Source organism: Stegodyphus dumicola, chromosome X2 (assembly GCF_044657685.1).
Source record: "Stegodyphus dumicola isolate Sdum_Otavi_A_Nest chromosome X2, ASM4465768v1".
Lineage (NCBI taxonomy): Eukaryota > Metazoa > Arthropoda > Arachnida > Araneae > Eresidae > Stegodyphus > Stegodyphus dumicola.
This window is the reverse complement of record NC_140781.1, coordinates 130,516,509-130,538,099: the sequence shown is the minus strand read 5'-3', so window position 1 is coordinate 130,538,099 and position 21,591 is coordinate 130,516,509. Positions and strand designations below refer to the sequence as shown.

Sequence of the window (21,591 nt, the reverse complement as noted above, 5' to 3'; positions counted from 1 at the left end):
AACCCTATACTTTTATACTTTCGATTATCTAGATGCGGATTACCAGGTTTGAGGATTATCCGTGAGGAGTGGTGGTAAAATTCTACAAAGGTGTCTATTGGGGCAAACAACGAAGAATGGTTTGATGGCGATTCAATTGAGCCAGGTTTTTAACCCTTGAGTGATGCGGATATAATTTCAAAATGCGTAAAGATAGAAGAAGCAAAGAGTGATACTGAAAATGCAAGCAAAGAACGTGCTGAGATCCGGGACAGCAATGTCCCGAGATGCATTAGTTCCTAGACAGTATTGACTTCTATTGAAGCTCTGTGGGACTTCGTCAACCAAAGAGGATTCGAATGCAGTGATAAAATAACACTTCGAAAAATATGCAGTGAAATTAAAAATATTTAAACTGCTTCCAAAAACGAAGTAAAATTATTGATTTTTTTAGGAAATAGGCACACACAATATGCATGAAAATTGATAGTTTGGATTATCATTTTTTTCAATTATCCATGACTTGCTTCCCCAGCGTTAGGCCGGATAATCAAGAGTACACTGTAATTCTTTTTAATAGTTATCAGCTGAGTACAATATCTATAGATTCGATTCAGAAATATATTTTAATGATGTTTACTTAAAATTTTATTAAAAAAATCCAGTAATTAGTTATTTTTTTTATCGAAGTAAATCTGTACGTAATGCTATAGCACAGTAAAGTAAAATATTTTTTTAATTTTAATTATTATCTGGAATGCACCTTGAAGAAAAAAAATCTTAGAAAATGAGGAAAGGCATTCTGGCATAAGAAAAAAGGGACGAAGGATAGAATGAAAAAGTTCCAGAACCATTGGGTTAGATCAGTGTTGCGATATTGGTAAACAAATAGTTCATTTATTTAATGTTTGAAAGCAATATTAGCACAATTCAACACACTACAGTTTTCAAGGGGGGGGGGAGCTTAGCCAAATATGAGTATTTCTTAAAATGTAGAGTTTTAACAAAAAATACGTCACCATTGTAGAATGACTTTTCGATTAACTGAAAATGTGATAGTACTGCCCAGATAGGTTTAATAAGTTCTTCATTTTGAAACTAATACAGCTTCTCTCTGGCAACGGAATGTGATTTCAAATTTAGTGAATTAGATTATTTTGTTATGACAACGCTCTCAAAGGCTATCTGCTTTGCAAAAGTAATGCATTCATATAGAACTACTATAACTGAAAGTAATCCATATTAAAGTTACACATGTGAAAACCATAGAAACCTCATGCAGTCCTCCCATTCCACTGCATAGAATAAAATTAAAGAGAACTATAACTCTTTGCTGTCTTATAGGAAATTGCTCATTGACCGGCAAGTAAGTATTACGAATATTATTTTCACATAAAAGTGTAATTCTTTTTAGACTATTTCATGGGCATAAATTAAAAATTGCATTTTTTTTAACTGAGCTGGTGTTTTCTTCCTTGTAGAACACTCTAAAAAATTAAGAAACGAAAAAATATGATAAACATATATAAAAGAAAGTTATATTTTACACAGTATATATTAAAACGTTTAAACGCTATTTGTAGAAAGGAATAAGGTATTTTTAAGAACGTGTAAAGGAAATATTTCGTAGCCAAAGTTTTCATATAGTTTTTTCCTTCTCTTGGAAAATGTACTGATATTTCGATATGAAAAGAAGTAAAACGAATGCATGTGTTTCTAATCTGCAATCTGTATACACATGAATTTAAGGAAGACCATGGTTGGAAAATAAATGAAATGATTATAGATCAGTATTAATATTTAGTGGACAGTATTAATTATTAATTATAGTATTAATTATCAGTATTAATTAGTGGACTCTTAGTGCAATACTATCATAGAGATAGCGCATAAGCACCATTAGTGTTGTCTATCATAAGCACTGACGAAGAAGGGAGGGAAAAAAACCCGGGGCTCAGATCCTTGCAATGGGATAAGTTACACTGTGTTTTCGGGATTTCCTCATCTGTAAGATAAATAAGAGTCAGTTTCCTTAAGAAATCCTCCATCATGAAGGTGTTCCTTTTTTAAGAAGAGCTCTCATGCTTAGCCTTAATCAACTGAGCAGCCGTTACGACGCTGGCTGCTTATCTTTGGTTCAGGGTTTGATTCGCGAAGAACGTTTGGATGACTGCAAATTTAATGTGACTTGCGACATGGGTGTACTTAAAATACACCGTCAATCGAAAGTCCTTTTGAGTGGTTTGGTGGTAGAAGAAAAAAGGGGAAGAACCTTAGTCTCTCAGGAGAATTCTTATCTAAAATTGGCTGGGAATTGATCAAAGACGTATTGTCACGTAGAAGGTGTCGAAGGCTCATGCCAAAGGCAGACGTAATCCTGCGCACATCGGTACGGTAAATTCGGGGACCTGCTCTGATATTATTGTCAGACTAATGAGGTAAGCTACAACAACGGCTATTAAGCAACTAGCCTTAGAACATTTCCATTGGATAGCAGTGAGGTTCCCATTTGCTTACAAAATGTTGACGCATACTGGCAGAATGGAATTTTATTTTCTTTTTTGAGTAAATAATAAAAATTGCTTAACATTTGCACTTTATTCTTTAAACTGTTAAGGTTCATTTCTAACGGAACTTTGCGCCCAAGAAATGCTCGCGAACTAAAGGGAAAAATTGTACTCTTCCCTTTTGAGTATGTGAGTCTTTATTGCATGAAGCAACAGCTCAAGCGATAATGTTATTCAAAACTTCAACAGTGAAATATTTCCTCAAGGCATGAAAACAGTTTCATTATAAATCGGTCAAGGGAAGCAGCTATAAGTTCACATGCGTCTTTTGGTTTCAACGTTCCGCTAGCGTAAACGGCCTTTAGATTTTCCTTATCTTTTCTTGAAAATATCTCATTCAAACTCAGTGATAGTTTCACTCAACTCATCTCAATATTTAAAGAGGCGCGGTGCTTATTCGTATATCACTGCGAGAGTAAAGTTTGTTCCAGCTTCAATGGCTTGCACGTCCTTCTTTTGTTTGTCTTTGGTACTATGTGGCGATTTTGCCTCCGTTTTTGAAGCAATTAATATTAGTTTTCTCTTATACTACCTTTTCTTTTTCACTAAGCCTTCTATGTCAACGTTTTAGTTTGTTCAAGTTTATAATCTATACTATTAAATTATATCTTAAAGATCGTTTTCAGTAATTTTTCTCTTAACTAATTGTTGTTTAGCATTAACAATTGGGTGCACGTGCAGAAATGCCTCTGAGGTTTCTCTTGATATTAAGGATTTTAGATGTCCAGAGTACTATCCATTTAAACGTTTTTCTTTGAACTTTCTATGAATACAATATTTCAAATAGCAACAGATTTTATTTGTTTGCAGATTTTTTTGTATATTGCAGAAATGTGTTGCACAGCACAAAAATGTGTAATATGACAAAGTTGAAAGTTTGTTGTGTTAAATATCCTATGTGTACACTTTTTTTTCTTTAAGTTGCTGTACGTTAACATGATAAACAGTTCATGCTGCTTGCGTCCTAGCTGTGTAGCAGTTATAGAAAGGATTGTTGAAAAAGTTTGCTTTTAAAATTCTTACAATGTGATTATAATGGTAAGACACACTGTTTGTTAACAGTAGCAAAGCAATTAGTTACATATCAAAGCAGTTCTTAAAGATCTGTTATATAATTTATGAATTTTCTGCTTTTATATTTTCTTCCTTGAAATATAAACTGACAAAAATTCAGGAAAGTGTTTATTTATGAAATAGTGCATTGGTACTTTTCCGTTTCGCCGGCGCAAATCTCACCAAGCAAACTTTATTAGCAACAACGCACAGTATACACATAAAAATTTTTAACAAATGTTAGTTCTAAGAATTTTTTATTTTGAAAGCATTTTAATATTGTTAATAGGGCATTTAATAATAGTGTTTTTATTATTTTATTAGTTTGATATATTTTATTTTGAAATCAGCAATATTAAAATCCCATGTTCAAAAGTAAAAATTATGGAAATGTTCCTTATACATACTTCCATTTTAATACCAAACTTCATTTAATACCAATCAATTAGCAAACTGTAGTGCTTGAAATGTGTCAAGTTATCAGTTCTGCAAAGCTTATAACTTATGTTGCAGGTTACTTCTTCACTGCCTATTACTGGGTCATATACAGTACAAAGTCCATAATCCGGATGTCCATTATCCGGAATGATCTATAATCCAGACCTTAAAGCTACAAACTTTATGCATGTGCGTAAAGCCAGTAAAGCGTTTACACATGCGCGTTTCCGATAGTGAAGAAAGTGACAGAGAATGAAAACGAAATGTTATTGTTATTGAAAATGAAAAAATTTCGATTGACAAGTTAGTCGCTATTCTCGACACAGCAATTACAGGATTTGAACAGTGGAACTTTGTAACTGAACAAGAAATTTTGTCTGTTTATAGAAGAGAGAATTAAAGAGAAAGTATTAGCACAAAAAATGAAGCAACTTAAACAACTTACGATGAAAGAAATGTTACATCTGCAAAAGTACCATAAATAAATAAGTGCCAGAAAAATCGGCAAAAGTTCTGGGCTGTTTGAGCTATGATGGTAAAGAAATTCGATAATAATTGAGCAGACAAATGAGAATCGGACTTTATATTTAATCTAAAACGGAATTTTAATTTGTCATATTTTTGATTGGGCTGAATTTTGATTAATTGCAGGGCACATGCAAAATTATAAACCAAGCAGAAGGGTTGTCTGCAGGGAATTTTCTTAAGCAGAAGGGTTGTCTGCAGGGAATTTTCTTTACCAGAAATTGACTCATCTTCATGTTATACATTCACATTATAACAGAAAATTCCGAGTAGCGAGTCCTGTTGCCGAGAAGTTACTTTGTATGAAAATCTGCTAAATTTTGCTTAACTCAGAAAGATAGAAAGAGATACAAGTACTTAGCATCCTAATTGATTATTAAGTAAGTTTTAAACATAAGAGTTTTAAACAAAATTATAGTATAGTTTAGTAAAAGTAATTTTTTCTTCGTGTGATTAAATTGCAAAATGGAAAAAAATTTACATTACACTAATTAAGTAGTTAATTCTTCTCCCCGCCCTCTTAAGTATGTATCTAAAATGGCCATTCCCGAAATGTTACTCTTCACTAATTGCATTTGACATTAAAAATAAATGACTTGCTGCTCAATAAAAATAAGCATTATTTTTTGTATGTGGTGGTTTAATTTATGAAAATAATGTTATTACAATTATTTAAAAGTCGTAAGAAACAGATTCTTTTGTTATTGTTCATGATTTAAAACTGGAACCTTTTTATCTCCAGCACACAGAACTGTGTATCAGGAATTCTAAAGGGATATGCTCATTTGAAAATTATTTTGTGATACTGCTGTTGGACTGAATTTTATAGTTTAAGTGCAAAGAACATGATGTTTAATAAATAAAGGTAACACACGAAACATTGAAAAAATGCCCCTTTCGATGTAATTTAAAATCTGAAACCTTTCAGAATTTTTTTGTGTACCTTTTTTCTTTTTTTTTTTCTTTTCTTTTCTGACTGCCTACCATAAGGTTCCGAAATTCCCGATTTTGGAAATTAAGCCCTGATCTAAAGGGAGATCGGTCTTCTTTTTTAAGTTGAAATATGTCTTTTCCCGATCTTAAAATATCCTTTTTCAGTTTTCTACTTCACATACATGTAAAATGTAAGTCATTTGGAGATAAAAGAAGTACCAAATGCTGAATTGTGTAGTTAACTTTTCTCTTCTCAGTTCTTATTTCTTACTGATTTGTGTTAATTTGTTTTCAAACTTTGATTGTTCCATCTCTTGAATCACTGCTTTCTGAGGAATAGCCAGTGGTGTAGCTAGGGTGGGGCAAGAGGGGACATCTGTCCCCGGGCGCAGCATTCAGAGGGCGCCAAATTGATGTAACGAAATTTTAGAATGAAATGTTTTCCCTTCTTGGCGAAGGGAAAGGGGCGCAAAATCTTTAGTTGTCCCCGGGCGCCTGAAACTATAGCTACGCCTCTGGGAATAGCACTGAAAGAAGTCTATGGAAGATGGAAATTCTTCTTTATTAATTAGTAAATGTGAATTATAGTAAAATATTAACTGTTTAGCTAAATTCATTTAAAATAAATTATAAAATTTAACAAATTCATCGGAGGTGAGCTTTGATAGTCTTGGGCCACTGGTGAGCTGTAGGAGCTAGCAGAGGCCCTTTATTAAATCTGCCTCTAATTTGCAAGCCTCTTATTCTTTCTTTGCTTTTTTATTTATTTCAAGAAAGCATATGTTGGTTAAACACCTTGGAAAAACTGGTGATTTTTGTTGGTACAGGGACACCAAGTTTGTGCATTTCTTTGACTTATTATTTTGGCTTTTGCACCAAAAAGAAAAAAAAAAAAACAGCTTTTGCGCTGTGCAAAGCCAAAATAACAAGTAAAAGAATTGCACAAACTCGATATCTATGTACACATCGACCTATTTTCACTTAAGAAAAATCAGAGAATTACACAAACTCAGCATTACGAACTGACTTTGTCCGTGTATACATCGATCTATTTTCACTTAAAAATTGAAAGAGTACCCAATTCTACACTAGAGCCAAACAAAAAATATATAATTTCAATAAACTGCATTTTAAATCAAACAATGAAATAGCATAAAAAAGCACTATGAAAGTGGCCTGTAATTGGATGTTGCTGTGGGAAGATGAGTTTTGTGTCCTTTCATAATTAAAATGAGAAGATAAGTTTGTTTATATTTAGTCTTTTGTTAGGAACAGAAAGTTTCATGTTTTGGGATAGATTTATTGTTGGAAACAATAACATCAATTCCTTTAACAGAAGAATGAACGTTTTTTTTTAACTTGTGAGAACCTCCAGCAGTTGAGCGGTACAGGTGCTGAACACCAGTAGCTTGGACCGGAACTCGAATCCCGGTGAATGGGCTAGCTTCATCGGCACTTTTGTAGTTTTCCTCCATGTGTAACGTATATATGAACCAGTATAGATTGTGCAATTAGGCCTGTAATCTGTCATTTTCTGGAAGTGAATTAGATATCATGGATTTCCTGTTCTCTTTTGTTCTAATTATTGTAAAAATTTTTGTTGGTTAATGATTGTCTAATGTTTAAATGTTAATTGGAAATGTGACTTAAATTATATTTGTGAAACAGAATTTTTTATATTTGTTATGAGTTATGTTGTAAATTAATAATTAAGGAAAAACTTCAGTGTATCACGAGAGAAAGTATCACTGTGTTAATCATTATAAAATATTATTAATGGATTTGATTCTATAAATTAATAAATATTAGAAGAAAAATTAGTTTTATGTATACTTGATAAAGCAATTTGTATGTCCCTCAATTTAAAAATGTCTGTACTTTACATCTAAGTGATTGTTAACGACTGGCTACTTATGCCAGCTGTCTTAGCTTATGCATATTGAGATAACTTTGATAAATGTGTGTTTAAAATGTAAATTAGTATTGTGTAATTTTTTTGCTATTGGTTGTTTACCATCGTCTCTCCATGTTTGACCTGGAAAGCCGTAGAAACATGAAGCTTTGTAGAACTTGAGCCTAAAGTTAATTTCCTAAACACAATGTACTGGTGAGTTTATTGTGAAATATCTCCTATTAGTGGGTGCTGGTAATGAGAGAATCTTTGAAGGTTAATTTATTGTGAACTAGTAATTGTTGATTTTTGTTAAGGTAAATCTTTCCTTGGTATCTTTTCTTTTGTATTTCAATGAAATGAGTATAAGGCTATTTTTAGAGTTTAGGGATTATAATGTAGTTAGTTTTGGTGACTTTGTCTTTAGAAAATCCAGTAGAGACTTTAATATCATAGATTTTTATGTGAGAAAACTCGTTTTAGATGTTTGAAATGAATTTGAAATTTCGTTATTTGTGGAAAATATAAATATAAATTTTTATTCTAAGGCTCTAGAGAGGAATTTATCTCGCTTTACTTTCAATGTTCTCTAATTAATATGTCTGAATTAAAATTGAATTTACTTTACAAAGATAGTGGATTCTTTTAATTTTGGTTTTTATTTCTATCACCCAGTTTCACACAGTTAAAGATTTTTTTTAAGAGACCAGTAAGAAAAGTTAGCTTAAGCAAAGTTTAATTTAATCGATCAATTTTTTCATGTGTATTGGTGCTTTGATCTGTATTAGTCTTTCTGATCCTGAAAATCAAGTTCTTGTCTGGTTTCATTTTCGAAACTGATATGAACCTAAAATTAAGTCTACATTAAAACTGAAGGAATTTGAAGGATTAATGTTTAAAGGCAAGAATTTCATAAATTACTGATTTTTCTGGAATGTTTTTACAAAATGGATTAATACAACAAAGAAATTATAAAATAAAAAATTAAGTTGGTGAAGAAGTTGAATGCAAAAAATTGAGCAATTTTTTCTATGAGTTATCTAAAGACATTTAATAAGAAAAAAGTAACACACTCATGGCTAAAAGGAAATATTAAATCTGAAACTAAATCGTTTACACGAAAGTAAATGATTTTGGGGATATCTTTGAGGTAGATGGCTTTAATAAGGATGCTGCATGATCACTATTACTATCATTGCAGCTGAACAAGCTTTCAACTCAATTAACAGTATTTCTGCAATAAGATATTTTTAGGCTGTGTAACATATATATGATTAAGAGAATTTAATGCAAAACCTTTTTTGAAAAATCATCACTCGACCTTAGAATCCTCTAGCTGAACTAATATGAAAGAAAATAATGCATGGCAGTTTCTGGCATAAAATGTGCCGCATAGTTAACTTTACTCATTATTCTAGGCAATTTCTGTGATATTTTATTATTTTATATTGTTTAAATTTTTTAAGGTTTATTAAAGTTTAAAATGTTTTCTTGATCATGTATAATTATTTGTAATTTCTGTTTTGAAAAAAAAAAAATTAAAATTTGATATCTTGTTTTTATGAAGTAAAGTGTGATCAAGTTGTTAAAATTTTCTTAGCTCATTGCTGGTAGTAATGAAGATGAACTTTGGTGTTGGAGTGAGCATTGCCTGTTGAAATGAACCAACACCAGTGCAAATTTTTGGATTATCACTCTAATTACTGCATATGGTTTTATCACTTTATGTTAGGGTTTCCTTGCTTATGGATGTTGAATTCTCTTAGAAGAGTAAGTAAAAATTATAATACTTATGCAGTATAAATTTTATTAATAAAATGCAATTTGAATTTTATAGTTATTTGTTTAGAACTGTAACTTTGTTGCAAACTGTAACATTATTGTCTTCATATTTTTAAGTTTTAGTGTGTACTTGTTAGTGAAGTTTGATATAATATGAAATTCAGCCATCATGGCCTACACCTTAACCAAGTGGAATTCTTTTGCAGGCATCTAATAAAATGGTTCCCAAATTATTTTTTCTTTCTTTTTTATTTAATTGTAGCAGATTAGTACCATGTAATAATCATTGTGCAATTCTTAGGAAAGTTGTACTGGACATTGCAGGAGTGAGTGGACTATATAATAGATTAACTGTGTGTAATAGGTTATGTTTATGTGGTGAGATCCAGGCATTCAAAACAATGTAGTATTTATGAAATGCCCAGCTTTCATAACAGTGACTTGCTCATAAACGGTGGCATGTTTTTAGATGGCTGCACAAAGCTTTATATCTATCATAATGGTTTGAAAACAGGCCTAAGAAACAAATGAATTTCTGTACCCCAGTGATTATATTGGGTCTGGGGAAAAAGTTTGTGGCATTTTTCTTGATAGATAGAATCAATGGCAAATAACTCAGGAAACACAGATTGCAGTGACACTGCTAAGTGCTAATTGGAAAGATGATTCTTCAAATATTACTGTGAGTATATAAACGTCAAACATGGGGCGGTGGGTGGAAAGTTGTGAGAGTTTGACAATGGAGACAAGTAAGGAAAAATTTCACTATATTTTGCAGTATTATTACAACAAAATAAAGAACACTGCGTAAGCTTGTGAAAAAATTTGTGCTGTGCCTGGTGAAGGTACCCTATAAAAATCTTGCGCATGAAAATGGTTAGCATGCTTTTGTTCTGGTAATTTTGATGGGAAAGATGAGTTACACTGTGGTCATCTAATCACTGAAAAAGCTGTGAAATTCTAGCAAGATAAGCACATCAGTAATGTCCACACTGATATGGAGCTAGTCATTGCCCACAAAACTGTTTTTGATCATTTACACAAAATTGTCTACAAAAAGAAGCTATATGTCTGGGTTCCTCATGAGTTGAGTTCGAAAAACACGCTAAAGCGAATTAACATTTGCGATGCACTGCTGAAACGCAATGAACTCGAGCTATTTCTCAAATGTATCATAACCGGGGGTCGAAAAATGGATCACATTTGACAATCACAAGCATAAAAGATCATGGATAAAGAATGGAGAACCATCACAAGCTGTCGTAAAGCCAGTATTGAAGCTGAATAAGGTGCTGCTTTGTGTGTGGTGGGACTTGAATGGAATCATCCACTATGAGCTACTTCCAGTTGGTCAGATGATTAATTCTCAACTCTACTGTGAACAACCAGAGGAATTATACCAGCCAATTGAAAGAAAAATGTCCTGAATTGAATAATAGGATGGGTGTTGTCTTCCATTATGACAACATCAACCATGCACTTAATTGATAACCGTCAAAAAGTGTGCTATCTTGGTTAGAACATTATGATGCACACACTGTATAGTCTAGACATAGCACCATCAGACTATCATTTGTTCTGGTCTCTGCAGAATTCTGTCAATGGAATGAGGCTGGTTTCATTAGAGGCCTGTGAAAAATACTTTGATGCAGTTTTTAACCAGAAACCACAGAAGACCTTCACCAAGGGCATCGTGATTCTACCTGATAGTGAAACATTGTCAGTAATAATGGAGCATCTTTTGGTTTAAATAAATTCTCTTTTACACTATAAGAAAACCAGTTGAATTTTACTCCAAAAATCGCCATAAACTCCAAAACTTCTTTGCAGACCCTATATTTTTCTGGGGAGCCATTGAAGCAGATTTTCAACTCGCGAAATGACAATGCTCAACCCAATTGTTTGTCTGGATAAATATCTGGAATTTGAAAACATTTTTAGCCTGGGCTAGCCAACATGTTCCCTGGATTTAATTCGAATAGAGCATATCTGGGATATATTAGGATGAGCCGTGCTGCAATGCTGTCTCCTAGAAGTCTCCAAGGTCCTGTAATCCTGTAAAAGGGCAGAACAAATTCTACCCTTTTACAGGAATGGATATCAATACTACAAGAACTAGTTGCCTATCTAATTCATTAGTTTGGAACAGCAATATGTATTTTAAGTGTCATTTTTATTTTGTAGTCTGGCATATGTGCAGAACTTAATTAGCATGTTTTCTAACTTATTTTATTAATTCTATTTTATGCATTTTGAAATATGTGGGGTCTAATTATCCTTTGATCTTGCACATCAAATAATCTTATTTTACTAATAACATATTATTATATGTCATTGAAAATCATAAATTGGGTAAAAACAATGGTAAATGCACAGTTTTAATAAAATTTCTGTACATTAGTTATGTCCATCCAAGTGATTTTTTTTCAAGAAATAAACAAAGTTAAGTCCTGACACAAATTTTTCAAATCAAAGTTTTCATTCTTAATTATGACATTAAAATCGTAAATGTTAAAAGTTTTCTACTGGTAGGGATGTATCTGCATGGCGTAACACAACTTTCATATGTCTGGTTTTCTGAAAAAATTTTCAAGCAAATTTACAGCTGAAAATTAATTTTATTAATACATGAATGAAAAATTCTTTTCAAATAGATATACCATCAAACACTGCATAATATACTTGATGACATGACTAAGTTTGAATGAAACTTTATTATAAAACTGGAGGATTTTGAACTTACATTGCAAAGCAGTGCTATTTGTATGTTGGAAAAAAAAAAAAAAAAAAAAAAAATAGCCTGACATTAACCCTTTTACGACGAAAGACAAAAACATGCATGTACCACTGAGGTTGACTTTCGACTTTCTTTCTCTAGCATCTCTCCAGGGCCAGAGAGTGTTTGCTACCAAGTCTAAATCCACGAAATTATGGAAAAATTAACACATTGTTTAATAATGTTCTCTAAAGTATACATGCAGGATCTGCTTTTTATTTACATGTTTCATATGCTTAAGTTGGTTAATCTTTGGATTATGGTAACTTGGCAATTTTTTGGTGAAAATTTGGCGACCAACCCTGCTACAGTAACCTGCTAGTTTTTGTTTGGACGCCATTTTGTTTTCACGAAGTAAAGGCATGTTTTTTTTTTTCTTTTTTACTCAACATTTTTTTCCAACAATCTGCTAGCTGAATTATGCTTATGCTAGAACTTTTATGGAACAAAAGGGCTTAATCATGACGAAGATTAGGTGCGAAATTGGGAGAAAGTGGAGAATCGCAAACTGCTTGCGGCATTTTTAAGAATTGCACATACACGGTATCCATGTACACGTCAACCTATTTTCACTTAAAAAAAATCCCAGAATTGCACAAAAATGGCATTGCGCACACTCTTTACTTTATCCATGTACACTGCTAAAGTCTTAGCTAGTAACCTTTATCGCCTTACCAAAATGTCGCCAAACTACCTGTTACCATATTCCAAAGATTAGCCCTTAAGTTTTTTTTTTTTTTTTTGCTTAAATATTTTTATTTTGCACATTAACATTTTTTCAGTATATACTTACCTGTCAGCAACTTTTGGCATTATACTTTTGACAGCTGACTTGTGACATTATAATACTGTTGGGAAATGCCAGCTGTGGTAAGATAGCTTCCCTGCAAAGTGGGTTAGGGTTTCCAGAAAGTTGCAGGGAAAGACAGGGTTTCCAGATTTAGCATGAAATTGCTCATTTGGCGACAAAATTGATAATGTTTCATAGACGGAGTGAGAGCATTCTAGAACAGCGGTCGATAATCTGTGGTCCGTGAAAACTTTTTGATGGTCTGCAGAAAAATTGGGACATTTTTTATATTTTTATGAAGATTCAGTTTAAAAAATGACGAGTAACAAAATCTATTATGGAATATAGATTATACTTTTTTAAAATTTTAACTTCTACTTTTAGCGAAATTCCTTCTGGATTTTTAGCTATTTTTCAAGGTGTATCTTGCGACATTTGAAAGTGAGAGTTTGCATCCATGGATATGCTGCTGTTACATGGATATGCTGCTGAACAGTAGCGCGACGTGGAATTCTTTCCTTTTGAATTACAAACATATGTTATTGTGGTCATTAATAACACAGTTTTTCTCTGTGTCATTAGGCACCTTTATGGATTTTTATGAGAACCATCTGCATTCTTGTTTATAATTGCATCAGTAGAAGTTTCCGTTTTTGTTTTGTCTAACTGTTGATCGATGGCACCATTGCTGAGTAATCGATGATTATTATGTTTACAATAATTAAAAATTGGTGGCATAACACTGTCAGTTTATTGATATTGTTTTGGGTTTGCCGGTTTGTTCTTGCTTTTTGTGAAGTTCCTTTTCAGTGGTATTTAAATGTGAAGCTTTCTGTACAAGAAGGTAAGATTTTTGTACTTTTCATGTAATTTTTCAATGTTAATGAAATATGTGTAGTTTGCTGATTATTATTGTATAAATGTATTTACCTTTTTAAAATTTATATTAGTGGTTTCCCAAATATAGGTCTGTGAAGTTCTAAGGGTTGACGATCACTGTTCTAGAACACATTCTTAGTACTTTTCCCGAGAATGTGCTTGAAGGTGGGTTAAAGCTATATATATACCATAAGTAGAGGGGAGTATCTTGAATTCAATAGTGTAGTAGTGTCTTGAGTTCAGAGACTAGCTTGAGAGCGATTGACTGAGTCGGGAGCTGTACTTAATGCTTTGCCATGAAGCTGCCTTCATGATTATAGCCTGAAGGTTGTGTTGCTGATTGTTTCAGCATGTTTATCGTAGTTTTTTTTATAACTGTAAATGTGTCTTTGAACCTGCCCTGTGTAATACTGGCAAATAAATTGTGTTTTGATTCTTCATCAAGTGTTTTCATGAGTTACTCCAAATCCATGAACTCGTAGAATGCAACAGTACATTTGGCAGCTAAATATTTTGCTCAAAATGCATTTTTCGTGTAATAAATTTCAAAGCAGGGATCTACACACAGTCCTGTGCTACAATTTTTGCATTCATAGTAGCTCATTTGCCTTTTTGAAGTATTTTTATGGTAGTGTGAATAAACGAAGCATTACCATTACACTTTCTTAAAACTTTCATTTCAACAAAGCACTTCCCATCTGTCTTTGAAAGCAGTTTAGTTTCTTTTTCTGCAAAACCATCATTTTGCCAGTTTTCAGTTTGGGTGCTCAAAAATTTTCATCATTCCTTTCCTTCTGCTCATTAGTCCTGCAACTATTTATTCCAAGTTTAAAGAGTTATTCTGCCAATCATGGAGACATAAATAAACAGTCAACATAAAAAATGGTCTCCTTGACCAGAAAGTCAACTCTTTCCCATATAATCCTGAAATTTCTTTTAACAGTTTCGTTTCCCATATAAACGACAGTTGATTTAGATTAATTTAATGTGTTAAAACTTTTTGATGCTTTGTACATAAGGTATAATTCTCGAATAGAAACTAGACTGCAAACCAAACACTCAACACTTTAACAGATAGCCCCCCCCCCCGAAAAAAAAAAACAATATTCCATAGCATTCATAAAATACCATGTGCACAATTGAAGAAATATCCAATGCAAATAGCCAAGGGGGAACTTCCTATAACGTTCATCAATATATGCCACATGTGCATTTAAAGGGGCATCAGGAAGCCTGCTAAGTATAGAATATGCCTTTCTTTTTATGTTTATATAATCAAAATCCAGGCATGTGGGAAACATATTTGTCTTGTTTCGAGACGAGAGTCAAATCTGCATATATCTTAAATCCTGTAGACTGCCATCATTTGCCTAAAATATTCAAAGATTCTGATATGAGTATGTGACAGGTGTGGGTGAATCAGAAAATAAAACACTGCTAGCTGGGAAATAAATGCATTTCATGTTGACACACTTGCTTGATAATCAGTGCAAAAGGGCAAAAATCTTCCATTCATGAAAGGAAGTAAATTGCAATTAAGCTTACATACACACAATTAAAATTTAAATAAAATGTTGGAATAAGTCGTGAATTTCAAACAGAGCTCTTTTATGTCACTGTTTAGAAAACAAGATTAACCCTCAGGCAGGTGGACTGGTGGACTTTATGTGTCATTTGATGTTTTTTCGTGCCAGGTGCCAATATTGATGCATGTAGAATGATTTAACCCTTATACAATTTAAACTGTATAGTTTAGTTTTGAAAGCCTGTGTTCTGTTTAGAATTTTAATAATTTTACTTTCTTTCCTGAAGAGATTTTTAAGTATTACATCATGTTCCTTAAATAGATTCTTAAGTATTAAATCATGTTTCTTGAATAGATTAAGTATTACAAAATTTTTAAATACATTACAATGTACATTTTTAAGTATTATACATTCTTACATGTTCATTCTTACAACAGTTTTTAGCACAATCATGTATATATATTTCATATAAAATTTTATAAGAATGGAAAAAAAATTATTAAAAATAAAGCATTGAAAATTGTAGAAAATTAGGACTTGCAGAACTGATTTTTGAATATGACATTAAGTTCATAGTAAGTGTTAATGAAAAAATGCCTTGCATATGACTAGAAAAAACTAAAACCAATACTGATGCATATAGAATGATTTAAATTAATGTAGAGTGATTAAATTGTAATACTTAAAATTTGATTATATGAAACTAATGGTATTGGTTAAAAAATAATGAACTTTACAGGTTATCAAAGCATATTTTGATGTTTCCTATTAATAACAATCATATAGAAGTAGTATTATACTGTGTTTTAGAATGTATGTTAACTACAATAATTTTTGAAGCATTTCGCAGTATTACAAGATAAAGTAATAACAAACCCCCTTACTGTGTATTTATACATTTTAGTTTTTGTTTGCAAGGTAAGGAACTGTTTCTTACATTTAATATCAAAGTTTGAATTTGAGTATATCAATTGTATCTACTTGTTTTTTATAATTTTCCATGTCCATATTACAATAGAAGTCCATGAATATGCATATATATAGGCCATGAAGAATATCAAACAGGAATTTCTTACTTTCTGTTCAGCTTTAGATCTCTGGGTATTAAGTTTCTGGAATATTTTTATAGGAGTACTGAAATTTATCAAGATTTTAACACATGTCCTAGTAAGATAATAAACACGTTGGTAAAATTCTGTCTATAGCTGTGAATATGTAACAGTAGTTATGTTCACTGCTGAATTTACGTTTCAGATTCTTTTTTCATATGCAAATTATAAAATTTATCAGTTTAGATTAGAATTAGTTTTCTCTTTTTTGACATTACAGTTGTATGGATTTAACAGACATATTTTGTAGTGTTTTGTTTTTCTAATTAATAATACTAATCAGATTGATAAGTTTTATTATGTGTGCCATTTTATTATGAGGTTCTGTAGCTTTAAATCAGGAAAACTATAATTTTTTCATTTTTGTGTATTATAAAACATCCCTATTTAATTTTTTTCATTTAAGCAAACAATTAAAAATCACAATTTAAACAAACATCCATATTTAAAAAAATCTAATTTGTTTTCAAAGCAGGCAAATTTTATTTAATTAAAGTATTATTATTAAAATGGATTTTCTCAAACCTTTGGTTTCATGCTTTGATGCACAATCAAGCTTCTAGAATTCATATAACTTTTCTGAAAGAATTATGTTGTAAAAACACATATACTAATATCTTGTATAATGCAGTTCATCTGCTTTTTGTGCTATCAAAATTCAGTGATGCAATAATGGAAAATTATGATAAAAGTAACATGATATAAATGTATATGAAACTAATCAAACGATTTGTTGACTTAACCATTATGTTTTATTGATATTATTGCAATTTTTAAATAAATGCTTATAATTTGTTCCTTTTTTATATAGTCAGATTCTGACCAAGAACAAAATCAGCAACAAATACTTGAGAAAGAAAATAAACTTTTGGAGATGGAGAGAAAAGTCATTCTTAAACCAGGTAAAGTTTTTAATGGTTTAAAATCAGGAATATCCAGTCTTAGGAAAGTGAATAGTGTAAACACTTTTTTTAAAAGTCATGTATAACTGATGTTATACATGACTTTTAATTTTGTTTTGATTCTCATAAATGGTTGTTTCTTATAACCAAAACTGAAATGTTATGGTATTTTTTATTCTATATGCTAATGTGCATTGTCGTTGTATTTAACTGCTAATGTTACTATGTTACATAATGGTCATACAATCACTTGATAGTATAATAAGCTTCATAAGAGAGGGCAGTGTTTTACTAGATAAGAATTTTCTAATCATTATTCATGATATAACTAAAATCAAAAATCAGTCATCAGATGTACAGTTCGACTAATTAAAATAAATTAATTATTGAAATAATTTTACTCATCTAGTTACATGTTAAAATTTTTTGTCAGGTGGATTTGTGAGAAAAAGTTTTTAAAATTTGTTTCATAAATGGTAGCTTTTTAGAAAACTACACCTTTTTCTATATCATATACAAATCTCCAAACATTCTTCTGTATTCAGTAATTCTTTGGAGGATGTTTAATGCCTTTGTGAATTCTTTGGCTGATGGTGGTTTCCTGAAGATTCATCATTCATCTCATTTTCCCTTTTCTCAACACTATATTTTGTTTCTTCTGAAATTTCTTACGTTTCTGTTTTTGCTTAAGAAATTATCTCGGCAGAATCTTCTACTTGAAATACTGTATTATTGAATTTATATTTTAAAATTAATACTTTTAAGCAATTAAAAAGGAAGAATGAGTAATTGCATTTCACACACTTAGTGTTGTAAAACATTAAGCAGAATGACATGTTGTTTAATCTCTTGCTGAGCTTTTTGTTTTGTATACTGCTTCAACAGTTATGTCACAAATTGAAATGAAGTGATAGTTTTAAGTTTTCATTGTCCTCAGGTTAATGGATTGTATAAATGCTGTTACATGGGGAGATAAGAAATAAAGTTCTATGTTTGTGAGATATATTGGTGGCTGAGGGGTGCAAATATTTAAAATAAGGTGATTTTTTTTTTTTTTTGAATTAGTGAAGTATGTTAAAGAAAGAAGTTTGTAAATGTTATCAGTCACTCAAATACCTCTTGAATTATTGTAAGATGCATGAAGACTCTTTATACATGGAGCACTCTGATATTGACCTCTGTACAATAGGCAAAGGATATTTCTTTGTACTTCTGCTCATATTTGTTGCCAAATGAGTAAAAAATAAATCAAACTGTAATACAGTCTTTTTGGTTATTTCTCAAAGAAGATGGATAAGTTTTGAACATTATCGTATGATTGGGCATTGCTTTAAAATAGAACCCAGTTTCATCAGTTATAAAAATTTAATGGGGAACATACTTTTCAAAACTGAAGCTAACCATTCTGCAAGCCAATTTTACTGCATTCTTTCCTTTATACTTACTGTTCTTTCTTCATAATACTTTATCAGTGTTACCTTGCAATCAGAAACTTTTATTTGTTTGAATAGAAAAATTCTGTTTTCTTGGAAATAAAGAGCCTGCTTTGTAGCAAAAGAATCAGGAAAAGCTAAAAATTTATCTTGATTTGTTAAATTAGTGGCCTGGTTCTTTATAAAGAGAAATGATTAGCATTAAAAAATATATTTGTATTCATTTTTGTGATGAAACAATTGAAAAAGATATATTAATATTCATTTTGTGATTTAGACTTTAAAAAACTGTTGATTCTTTTAACAGCAGTATAGAAATTATTGGTTACTGTTATTCAAGCCATTTACTGTGGCCACCTTTTAATTTGATATTTTACGCACTAAGTTGTAATTTATTTATACTTTTTTTTTCATTTTCTTATCTTTTTCAATTCAAAATTTGTTCTTCCATTAGAAGAAAATTTGCTTGCAGATTTTAGCAAGTGGTATTTGTCTCTTGATTGAGAAAAGCATGACTTATTGCAGATAATTTTACTTATCTTCATTATCTTATAGTTTATAATGTATTCTCAAATGATCATCGCCTATGCTGTTAAACAGATAATTAAAATAAATTCAAGTTTCTAAATAAAAATTCATTTTTTTCAAAGTGGTTAAAAATGTTTTTGTTGAATATGCTTTTAATTTTTTCTTCTTCTTAGTTAATAGATATTCGTTTATTACTACATTAAATTTATTCCTAAAATGTTAAGTTTCACAATCATAGCATGGTTTCCTTTTATCTATATAATTTTGGATGAAACTTGACAAATGCAGTTCTTTTCTGTTAATGGGATGCCATTTGGACCAAACATTAGTTTATTAAACAAAGACAAACAATTAGTTTGATCTTGTCACAAAATCAAACTAAGTAGGACAACTCTATTGACACATAAATTTTCATAAAAAGCATAACTATTTCATATAATGAATATTATAAAATATATAAATTTTTTAAGTGGTCATAAGGACTTGCAAAACGATCTAGCGCTAAAGCAGCTAAGATTATGGAAACAAAATTATTTAAGTAAATACATCACTACTCATCAGGACATTTTTAAAAAAATACTATATATGTATATATAAATTAAAATAGGGCTATTGCAAATAAAATGTTATTCATATTAGAAATAAGTGTTGGTAAGCAAGTCTTGGGCTAAAATTCTATAAAATGTAAATTGTAAAGGTGAATGCCTAAAAGCTGAACTAGAGTTGAAAAAAAAGTTAATGATGTAATAATTTGAAACACTTTCAAATTGACTACTTTAGGGGGCACAGAAGTTTTTGTCCTTCTTACCTCTAACTGCTAAAAGTGTTTCATTCCTGATAGTATAAAGCCACCCCAGCATTGTATTTTAATTGAGTGATTTCAAAAATTAAATAAAAAAGGTACTTCTACACTTTTCAGAATCTTGAACTTTTCATAAACCTTTCATAACCAATGAGTTATGAAAGGTTTAAAATGATAAAAACTAGTTTACTGACCCAATTTTTTTTCCCTAAAAGCTGAGTGGCAATTCTAAGTTATTATATTATCAATGTTAATTCAACTTATCTTTATAAAAAAATTTGGTACTCTTCCATTTCGCTGGCGCAAATCTCACCAAGCAGACTTTATTGGCGGCAACATACAGTGTTACACATAAAAAATGTTAACAAATGTTAGTTCTTGGCATTTTTTATTTTGCAGGCATACGCATTTTAATATCGTTTAAAATTTTGTAAAAAGCCAGTAAATAAAGACAATAAATTTGTAAAAAGATATTAATTTAAGAATTTACTATGCTTTCATGGTTCAACATCCTGATTCACCTTTTCATATCACATGACCCCAAGTGATCTGATCTCACATAAACTACGCTACAAAAATCTAATTCTCTCAGTAATTATCTACATTAATTTCAAGTTAAATCTTAATTTGAATACAAGTTTAAATGCAAGAATTATTTCAGTTCATACGAATAGCTTACTCAGAAATTATGTAAAACTGTAGTGCTTTACTTTCCTAGTACGTTCTCATTAAAATGGATGAATTTAACCCTTGACATTGCCTTTTCTATATTTTCGCCTTCAGGTGATTGTGATTGCATCCTAATTGACTTAATTAACGCGAACGGCCTTACAGCATAAAATTGAACTATCTGGTAAAAATTCTGTGTAATTGTATGCCAGTATTCAAAGAAAACTAAGGAATAGTTGCGAATTGTTTTGAAAATGAGGATATTGTATGGCATCCATTGTACCATTATTGGCGACTTAATGCCTGCACCGGCAAAACGGAAATGTACCAAAAATAGTTAGCCTACTTAATTTCTATATGCTTCTCTGTAAAAAGTTGACGGGATATTTATTAAAAATCTAAATTGTACTTAATACAGTTCTTTTTAATATTTTGTTTTATTGTGCATTTTTTATATTTTTTTGTTTGATTAGATATATTGAATACATTTATAATGGAATTCATGTTCAGCCTTTTTTTTTTTGTGTGTGTGTGTGTGTATGAAAGCATTTTTTAATTAAAATATATTATAAGGGTTGCTTTTATCTATTCAAGAATGACTGAAATGCTTTTAGAGGATACCGAGATGAAACAAGGATAATGGCTTCAAATATATGCCCTCTGAAAGAAGTGAGTTGGAAGCATTTCAAATTATTACATCATTCATTTTTTCAATTGTATTTTTACTTTTAGTTATTCATCTTTATGATTTATATTTTATAGAATTTTTATCCCAAAGTTTGTTTATCAATATTTATTTTGATTATTAATTGCATTTTATTTTCAATAATTTTGTATTAATTTATAAACACTGAGTATTTTCAAAAACATGTTCTGATTGAGTAGTGACTTACTTTCTTAAATCATAGAGTATAATATTTTAATATGCACAATGCCGAGGCTATACATGAAGGAATTAGTGCTAGTCTCTGCTGTTTTTTAAGTAAAAACAGATTGTTGTATACATGGG

At 30.9% G+C, this 21,591-nt stretch overlaps 1 protein-coding gene across 5 annotated transcripts in view; it reads left to right on the top strand.

The window, feature by feature from the left end:
* The first annotated feature begins 2,898 nt into the window (after nt 1-2,898).
* The window catches only part of LOC118188267 (transcription factor RFX4-like), a 200,264-nt gene continuing 181,571 nt past the window's right edge, over nt 2,899-21,591 (top strand). Inside the window, exons 1-5 of one of the 5 annotated variants that reach the window (XM_085809867.1) lie at nt 2,899-3,015; nt 3,468-3,584; nt 8,987-9,156; nt 17,060-17,150; nt 21,177-21,251. The gene's annotated coding sequence lies outside the window, so the exon portion shown is untranslated. Of the gene's footprint in view, nt 3,585-8,986; nt 9,157-17,059; nt 17,151-21,176; nt 21,252-21,591 lie in introns of all 5 variants that reach the window. The other 4 variants (XM_085809868.1, XM_085809865.1, XM_085809866.1 and 1 more) reach the window with 4 other exon arrangements.